The 10,232-nt window shown below is 44.8% G+C and overlaps 1 pseudogene; it reads right to left on the reverse strand.

The window, feature by feature from the left end:
- Nucleotides 1–400: 400 nt before the first annotated feature.
- On the reverse strand, nucleotides 401–9,907 carry LOC111949419 (G1/S-specific cyclin-D2-like; annotated as a pseudogene).
- Between the last annotated feature and the right edge of the window lie 325 nt (nucleotides 9,908–10,232).

Genomic DNA, 10,232 nt, shown 5'->3' on the forward strand with positions numbered 1-10,232 from the left:
CATTTTGTGTCCAAAAGAAGCTTGTTTAATTTAATAGGTCACATATGTCAATATGTGACCAGCTAAAATATAGATGGGAGCCGCCCATAGAATTTTTTTTTACCCATCCTCTATTATGTTGCTAAAAGTTCTTTATCAGCTTGATAATTCCAGCATGATGCTGTTGACAGCTCATAGATTCCATCCCAAACTTTGTGGGACCTCACAGGTCGACTTATCAAACAAGGGTGGAAACTCGTCAGGTTGGTGAGCATTTAGTGTGGGTTGACTTGCGTATGTGCTGCAGCTCATTGCTTGACATTGCGAATGTTGTTGGATCCCATGAGATTGACAAGAGTGCGTGATTGGTGGGCACTCACTGGTCGACCTCACTCATTGTAGAGTGAGGTGGTGGGAAGCTTCAATAGGTTTGACGTGCCGTACGTCTGATGGGTGCTCTGGATACGTCTGTTGGGGTTCTGGACTGGTCTTGCTCTCCATGGCCCTGCTGCCCCGCCTGCCTTGGCCTCCTGCCTCTGCTCTGTTGCTCCGCTGCAGGCTACTGGCAACACCCTCTCTATCTGCTCCTGACACGCCTTCAGACAGTCCTGCAACGGACACAGGAAGAGACATCAATACACTAACACCTCTTACTTTAGATGCTTGTACACCACCCACACACACACACACACACACACACACACACACAACACACACACAACACCACACACACACACACACACACACACACACACACACACACACACACACACACACACAAACACACACACACACACACACACACACACCACCACACACACAACACCACCTTGATTGGCCCCAGACACTGTGGACAACAACTTAACGCTGTCACGCCAGTTTCAACATTCGACATCTGACTGTTTATTGGAACAGCTTTGGTCACATGCATGGCAGGCCAGACCGGGAGGGCATTATGAGTCTTGTGATAGGTGGTCGTGCCTGTTTCATGACCAGTCAGTCCCTAGAACAATGGGTACCAGCGCACACAGACACCAGGCAAAGAGTGGCGACTATTTGGCTCTTGAATCCTCCTAAACACACGTGAGGTGTGGGTAGAACATTCCTAATAGTCCTAAAGTGGAGGATGGGCTGGACTTCCAAATGGTTACATATTCCCTTTATAGTGCAACATTTTGGACCAAGGCCCATTGGGTTGTTGAGAGGAACACAGCAGCCCTGAGACCCAAGAAACCTTTCTCATCACTCAGGAGACAGTGGGTGAATCTCAAAAGTAATTTCTCTGATTCAGTGTGTCCTCTCGTGGGAGGTCTGACTCTACGGAGCCGAAAGCGCGGGCCTTAAAGAGTGCACACAGCTCGCAGATGCCAACATTCCTTTGAAATGTACGGATAATTAAAACTTAATGGGCCGCAGTCTGAGCGCCAGCGTTGCCATGGCCACATAATAACCACAGGTCTATCGAGAGCTGCTGGGTTGTTCCTAGTCTTAGACTGACTGTGGCCCCTGAGTCCCTGTGTGCTGCTGAACTGGCCTCAGGTTCCTTTGTGTAAGCCAAGGGAGCAGACTTACAGTGATAAAGAAATATCTTAGACTACAAACAGCGGTTTAATCTGTGATGTAAAATGATAGATTACAGTGCCTTCGGAAAGTATTCAGACCCCTTGACTTTTTCCACATTTTGTTACGTTACAGCCTTATTCTAAAATGGATTAAATAAATAAAAATCCTCAGCATTCTACACACAATACCCCATTATGATGAAGAAAAAACAGGTTTTTAGAAATGTTAGCAAGTGTATAAAAGACTGAAATACCTTATTTACATAAGTATTCAGACCCTTTGCTATGAGACTCGAAATTGAGCTCAGGTGCATCCTGTTTCTATTTGATCATCCTTGAGATGTTTCTACAACTTGATTGGATTCCACCTGTGGTGGATTTAATTGATTGGACATGATTTGGAAAGGCACACACCTGTCTATATAAGGTACCACAGTTAACAGTGCATGTCAGAGAAAAAACTAAACCATGAGGTCGAAGGAATTGTCTGTAGAGCTCCGAGATAGGATTGTGTCGAGGCACAGATCTGGGGAAGGTTTCCAAAACAATTCTGCAGCATTGAAGGTCCCCAAGAACTCAGTGGCCTCCATCACTCTTCCTAGAGCTGGCTGCCCGGCCAAACTGAGCAATCGGAGGAGTTACTCTGACAGAGCTCTAGAGTTCCACTGTGGAGATGGGAGAACCTTCCAGAAGGACAACCATCTCTGCAGCACTCCACCAATCAGGCCTTTATGGTAGAGTGGCCAGACGGAAGCCACTCCTCAGTTAAAGGCACATGACAGCACGCTTGGAGTTTGCCAAAAGGCACCTAAAAACTCTCAGACCATGAGAAACAAGATTCTCTGGTCTGATGAAACCAAGCGTCAACTCTTTGGCTTGAATGCATCACGTCTGNAAAGGCACATGACAGCACGCTTGGAGTTTGCCAAAAGGCACCTAAAAACTCTCAGACCATGAGAAACAAGATTCTCTGGTCTGATGAAACCAAGCGTCAACTCTTTGGCTTGAATGCATCACGTCTGGAGGAACCTGGCACCAACCCTACGGTGAAGCATGGTGGTGGCAGCATCATGCTGTGGGGATGTTTTTCAGTGGCAGTGTCTGGGAGACTAGTCAGGATCGGGGCAAAGATGAACAGAGCAAAGTACAGAGAGATCCTTGATGAAAACCTGCTCCAGAGGGCTCAGGACTGCAGACTGGGGGCGAAGGTTCACCTTCCAACAGGACAACGACCCAAAGGAGACAGCCAAGACAACGCAGGAGTGGCTTCTGGACAAGTCTCTGAATGTCCTTGAGTGGCCCAGCCAGAGCCCGGACTTGAACCCGGATCGAACATCTCTGAATAGCTATGCAGCAACGCTCCCCTTCCAACCTGACAGAGCTTGAGAGGATCTGCAGAGAATGGAAGAAACTCCCCAAATCCAGGTATGCCAAGCTTGTAGCGTCATACAGAAGAAGACTCATATCTATGTAAATGTCATTTTTCCATTAAAAAAATATATATAAATTAGCAAACATTTCTAAAAACCCGTTTTTGCTTTGTCATTATGTGTAGATTGATGAGGAACATTTCTTTTGTAATCAATTTTAGAATAAGGCTGTAACCTAACAAAATGTGGAAGAAGTCAAGGGGTCTGAATACTTATATATATATATATCAGTGAAGGCTGGTGGGAGGAGTTATAAGAGGATGGGCTCATTGTAATGGATGGAATGGAATAAATGGGACAGAGTCAAACATGTGGTTTCCATATGTTTGATGTGTTTGATACCGTTCCATTAATTTCATTCCAGCCATTACAATGAGCCCATCCTCCTATAGCGCCTCCCACCAGCCTCCACTAATATATATGGTGTGAGAGAGCTCTCAATGCATGTCATCTTAAGGAGTTAGGAAATCTGTGTTTGTTTATCGTCTGCCATTTCCCCTGGAAAGATGGAGCCTCTGTTAGGCATAAGAGAAGAGCTAAAGTGGGAGCCGTGCAAAGGAACTGCCTGCCTGTGTCCTACCACAAGAATGTGGGCCCTGGGTTCTAAGAAGACATTCCCTCGCCTCTGCTCTTTATAGCTGCAGTCTAGGTCCTGAGCCAAGACCCACAGGCTCTGACTCCATGAAAAGTAAATAGCTTCAATGTGCGACTACTGCAGGCATACTGTAGCGTCGCTCTTGTTTACCAGGAAGATCTCCGTGCTTCAAGCCCAGAAACGTTGGTGAATAGCTAGGTCTAACAGGCAGGCGAAGAGGGTGTCCGTGCCCAATGTTGGAACACATTAAGTATTTTGCGCTATACGCTCGCCAACACTGATATTACCACCTCTTCAAAAGTTTCCCGCCATGCTCCTAAAATGTTGGCCGTAGCACTTACCTAGCCTGATATCAGATCTGTTTGTGCTGTCTCGCTAACTCCTTGTCATTCATTGACATAACAAGGAATTGGCCTAACAGCAAAAACAGACCTGGGATCAGGCTATAGACACTACTTACCACCTCTGTGTTGGTGATCTTGGCCAGCAGGTCAGTCAGACGGTCTCGACTCAGGGCCTGGTCTGATTGGTCCAGCTGCAGGCCGCAGACGGCCGCCCCCACGCTTCCCGTAGCGATCATGGAGGGGGGGTTCATGGCGAAGCTGAAATCTGAGGACAAGAGACAACATGATCCGTCAGTCACCTGTGACAAACAGGTGTGAGTCAAGGGGTGACAAACCAGAATCATAGTTGCACATTCAAGTCAAGGAGTAGTCCAAAGGAAGTGAGGAAGCATTTAAAAGAGGGGAAAAATCTACAATATAAATTACAAACTGAGTTGATCTGTACTTTCCCACAGACTAACACATTCCCACAAGATGCACTATCAAGTCAAGATGTAGTCCAAAGTAAGTACAGGAGCTGAGCATTTAAAGATGTTCAAACATCTTCATAATCTCTTAATATAAGTTCTTAAAGAGCTTAACCCAACTTTCCCACAGTCTAACACATGGCCGTGGTGGAGCCTGTGTGTTTTCCCTCACTCTGCCTCAGCTGTGATTTGGAAAACAGAGCAGGAATCCTCCTACTCAGTGAGCAATGAGTTCCAGGAACTTCTTCCTCTTGTTCTCCATCAACCAGGCCCAGAGCCCTCAGCGACAATAGCCCTGCCGGCTGGCGGGGGAGGGAGGAAGCAGGCCTGGAGGAAAGGATATGGCACTAACGTGGACTGGGTTTAGCTTCAGCTCCAGCTCTAGCCCAAGCACAGTCCAGCCAAGCACAGACCCTGGTCTCTGTGCTGTGGCCTTCTCTCTCTTTATAGAAAGAGGATGCGACTGATAGCTTTGGATCAACCCCAGGGAGTAGTCCAACCACTCTCGTCTCCTCCTCAAGAGGCCAGCTGTGCGGAGGCCAGAGAGCTCCCCTGTCATGAGAACAACATTCCTGTCTCTTATACACATCTAGATGTGTATAAGAGACAGCCATTAGGCTACGGGCAGTGTTCCAGTGATGGGAAGAGAAACGTGGAGAGCAGCCATTGGATGGATGTGTGTTTGTGGCTGTCTCTTATACACATCTAGATGTGTATAAGAGACAGATAGTGGGGAGACCGCTGAAACACGCCCCCCCCAAAAAATGCAACACTAAAATGGCACTTAACAGCCACAGGCCATGAACCTCATTGAAGGAGCCTATGGCTTGAATACCATAATGTAGTAAACAAGGACTTACGGGCCAGATCGGATCAAAGAGACACATGGCAGTAAATCTCAATACACCAAAGTGGACTTTTTCCCTAAGCTGTATTTCCTCCCCCTAAAACTGTCTGACGTGAAAGATGCAATATACAGAAGAGAGGTCAGCTTTTGTAACTGTCTTATTAATGCAGTCCATTCAATCAGAACAAGGACATAGGAGGTAGGGCATACAGTAGGATATAGGAAAGGAAACAAACCCATTGGGATTCACCCTTAGAGGAAGACCGCCGGCTGCCAGTTCTGACTTATCAAACCTGGAAGGGGCTCTGTCAACAAATAATACGCAGAAAGAGAGAGCGAGAGAGAGATAGAGAGAGAGCAACCCAGCTGCTGCAGCCGAGTCATCCTAGTCCACAGAGGAGGAGGTGGAAGGGGAGCCAAACATTAGGCGAGGAGACTCATCCACCCACTGTCATCACAGGGGGAGGCTAACCTAAACACTACACGCACTGAGAGGATTCTCCCAGCCTCCTTTAACTATACTATTAATGCCTTATATGCTCAAAGTGCTCTCGATACAGCTTGCATCTGCTTTTAGCAGCCATTCTAATGTAAAGATGACCCCATTAGGCTACGGGCAGTGTTCCAGTGATGGGAAGAGAAACGTGGAGAGCAGCCATTGGATGGATGTGTGTTTGTGGTACATGCCATTAGACTGCTGAGTATAGGGTCAGATGGGTGCAATCAATGAGTCACAATGTCAGATAGATTGTAAACGAGAATAGGCAAGACTATCCTATCAGGAATTTCCTGTTATTACCTGTGGCACACATGGCGATGAATGTCTGTGTGTGCTTGCGGACCACAAATAGCTTCTCTTTGGGCAGGGGCAATCTGTGTAGGATGTGATCCACAAAGTCATTTGGGATGACTGCCGCCATGTTCCACTTCAACTTCCCTAGGACCACCAACTCCCAGTCCTAGAGGACAGAGACGGAAGGAAGAAAACAAAGCATGAGAAGAACTGAGAGCAGCTGTTGCTTCGCGAGGAATCTCTGCCTGAAAATAGATTGTTGGTATTCAGCAGTCATAAAAGTATGCCTTATTTACTTTGAAGAACTACTAAAATAGTGATTTTGTCAGACAGCATAGGCAGCAGCTCTATAGAGATGATGACATGGAATGAAATAATAGTCCTCAAATAAAACAAGTGTAATATACACAACTGAAATACTTTATGAAAGTAAAATAATGTGAAATGATGGTTAATAAGTGATAAGCGGTAATGAGCAGTCACTACCATCATGGGACTTTTATTAATTAATTGCCATGAAATACCATGCATACCAACAAGTCTGTCTCAATTCAGAGGAGAGATCATTCAACACCAGAGCAACATTTTCCTTGACTCTCTCTTTGCTCTATCTCTCTTTCTGAACATTTGTCTGCATGGTTCTCTCATTGCTCTTTGTGTGACGTGTCGAGCCTCACCACTCGTTCCAACCAAAGAGACAGAAGCATCGCAGCCACAGTTGCTTCCTTCCTGTCACAAGCCTTAGCTAGCTTCTTTGGTCTGCACCGCCCGCGTTGGTTAGTGCGCCGTGGGGAGCTTTCGTGTTAAAAGCAACCTCACCCCAAGGGGAAAAGGAATGGAACAAAACAGCCGATGTGACAAATTCAACTGATCCCCCGACTGGTTTCATCTTTTGAGATGATGTGTCAACCGAAGACGGAGGCTGTGGCAGTGAACGCCCATGTTTACTGAAACGCCTTTGTTAGCGTGAACAGGGACAGGCCCCTCTCTTAGCGGCTCTCTCAGATTATAGGGGCAGCCCAGGACAAGTGCCAGCCATACAGCAAGACTTCATTCATCTATATGTGTTTCCTACCAGCACAGCGCTACACATGTAAACGAGTAACCTATGGTAAGCCCGTGGAGAATGTTGACTGAAGATGTGCAGGGAGGAGGTCTGTCGTCGCTGCTGTGCTCACTTCCTGGACAGCTGCCCTTGCTAGAAACCCCCTGAATTCCCCTCTCTCTCCCAGCTGATGCACCAGCATTGGCTCATTGACAAAGAATCTAAATTTCACCATGTCTCTTCTTAGCCTGGTCCCAGGTCTGTTTGTGCCGTCTAGCATGAGTTGGCATTACTGTGACCTTAGGAATTGGCAAGACAGCACAAACACATCGGGGACCAGCTTCTAACTATAAGTTTCCATTCACTTTTTCCAAGGAAACCTCTAGCACAAGGGTTGTGTGATGATGCAACCCCAGCAGCTGGACAGCAGAGGAGAAGAGGACAGTCCTATAGCTCTCCTATGGTGATTCATATTTGGCCACTTGAGCAACATGGGTGGAACATGCCATTTACTGTAGAACTATTGATGTAATGGTAGGAAGGAATGTCTTATCTGATACTAGGGAGTGACAGACTTTAAATGGTTGCTAAGAGGGTGGGCTGGTTAACTGGGAGTCCCCCGTGGGATAACCTGTGAATAACTGGCCCCTGAGAGTGACCAATCATTCAATTAAAAACAGAGAGTGGTCAAGAAAACACAGTTAGATATTATAAAACTAATGCATATAAACTTACTCAGCCAGTAGATATTAATAGAACCCTTTGTGGATTTATGCACTACTATTCCTTTCTACAAAGGATTCATCCACAATATTGGAAATCTACCTTCTACCACAAGACAAACTGAATAATTGCCACTAGGTGGCAACACAGGCCACTTTAGTTCAGACCCGATCAGGCACTCTCCTCATGCATGCACAGGCCCACTGTATGGCCAAGGAATGAATCAGTCTCCAGAACTGTACACTGACATATTTAACTAAATATGGCAGAAGAAACAATTATAATATTGTACAATTATTGAGCTATATTTGAATGTATGATGCTTTAAGTAATTGCATACTTTTCCATGCATTAAGAGAAAACAAGTTTCTTACCAGCAGCTCCCTTGGTGTGATGGAGTTGTCTGTGTACATGCACAGCTTTTCTGCAGTTAATGGATGACTCTCCTTTAACTTTGTTGCAAGGAACATGCATACAGCTCCTAGAAGTTGCAAATAACACTTTCTAGTGGGCGACACCGCTAAAAATCTGTCCAAATAATTAATAGCCAAGGGGAAAACGTCTTCCTCACTCTTCTCCTCTTCACAAACCTGGTGGGAGAGAATATTATTATTATATTAGGCCTACTATTTTTAATTATTCTATCAATATTTACATGAATGTCTGCAGAAACAAGAAATTATCCCATTTCAAAATTTGCATGACGGGAAAACCAAATGTGATGTATGTTGTCGATATTCTGTCAGTGGATCCGCATTAAAAGCTTCAATATCAAAGTATATCAAAGATCTCTCAGTCATCAAACATAGCCTGTAGCGGAAGTCGTGCCCAAACACCCACGCTGCTCATTTYGCCATGTCCGTCATATTTTCAAAAAATAATTACAAATATAAATAAATTAGCTACAGCAGGGAAATTGTATGCATAATGTTCATAAGCCATTCCTAAACCATTCCCGAAAATTGTGAGAGTAATTTGTCTCCGATTAAAGTTCATAATGGAAAAAACGAAAGTAGCCTGTGCGTGCTTGTTGTTTTGAGGCAGCAACTGGAAATAATATTTAAAAAAATTGTCATAATTATTCAGAACGGACAAATTGGATAGATTCAACATGAAAATGAAGCTTAGAATGTCTTCTTTCATTTGACTGATTCCATGACCAATACAATCCAAGCTGTGGACATCCGGCGAACTTAAATGCATGGTGATGACTTTAAATAGCCTGGTGGAACTTCCGAGGCACCACATGCCTTGCATGGGTCATKTCTCAGTGAATTAAATTGTAAAAATTCGGCTACATGCCATGCATGTCAGCTCTCAAAACAACCATGCTATGAAACTGTAATAAACCACCTGAATAAATACACAACCTTATTACAGAGTTATTAGAACATGCGCCTATGAGCAACATGCTAAATTCTTACACAAAAATGCACACACACTCCTGTAGGTTCATTTGGATTATAGAAATCAAATCGTATTATACATAGCACACTTATTAGAGTGAAAGAAGTAAATGACATGCCTTCAAACAATATACCTGACCAATGCACACATGCCTTCAAACAATATACCAGACCAATGCACAAATGCCTTCAAACAATATACCTGACCAATGCACACATGCCTTCAGAACAGCAATATACCTGAGCAATGCACATGTAGGCAAAAAAAAAAACACAAACCTCGTGCATCCATCCTGCAACCAATCGCCTCATGTGTGGCTGAATGTCCTTTTGGACACATTTAAAATACGAACATTGCGGTAGAAACCTGTCTTCAATTGTTAGCAGATTTTGCAATACTCTGTCGTCATAGAGCATGTTGGGGTCAATTTTGGCTAGCACGACTTTGTTCTCGAAGCAAATAAGTTCCATGTTTCGGATCTTGCCCTTGCAGAAAAAAAATACGTCAAAACAGGAGTGGGGACAGTGTAAAACAGATGGATAAGTAGGCTATTCGGGAGGAAGCATGGGTGAGACTGCAGCGTTTATTCCAGCGTAGTCCTGCCACTCGATAGCCTGTTTCCTCTCAGCCCTGGGCTTTAGGCTACTTGSCGCTTATTGAAGTCTGAATAAACGCAGGGTAGGCTATAGGCTATGATGCAAGCATATCTCATTCTGCACAACAGTTGGCTAGGCTATAGTGATAAATTGTACAACAAGCTTTTGCTCTGTCTCTTGCTGTGCTGCTAGAAGCAGGAACCGGATGAATGCCACCTCACTCGTTTAACTTGTCCCTCTCCCCACCCCAACTCCGGTCTCACACATGCGCTGATGCAGTGAAATCGAAAATTAGGCTATAGAAATGTCAGACAAAAACCTAATCGATCACATTAGCATTGTGAGGTTTCTGTATCTCTTAYATCTTAGTTTGTCATATTTAACCAGGCTACTGCTTCTACTACGGCTAACGAATATGAAATAACCGTGTTATTATAAGATTAT

The sequence above is a fragment of the Salvelinus sp. IW2-2015 genome, linkage group LG3 (genome assembly GCF_002910315.2).
Source record: "Salvelinus sp. IW2-2015 linkage group LG3, ASM291031v2, whole genome shotgun sequence".
In the NCBI taxonomy this organism is placed as follows: Eukaryota; Metazoa; Chordata; class Actinopteri; order Salmoniformes; family Salmonidae; genus Salvelinus; species Salvelinus sp. IW2-2015.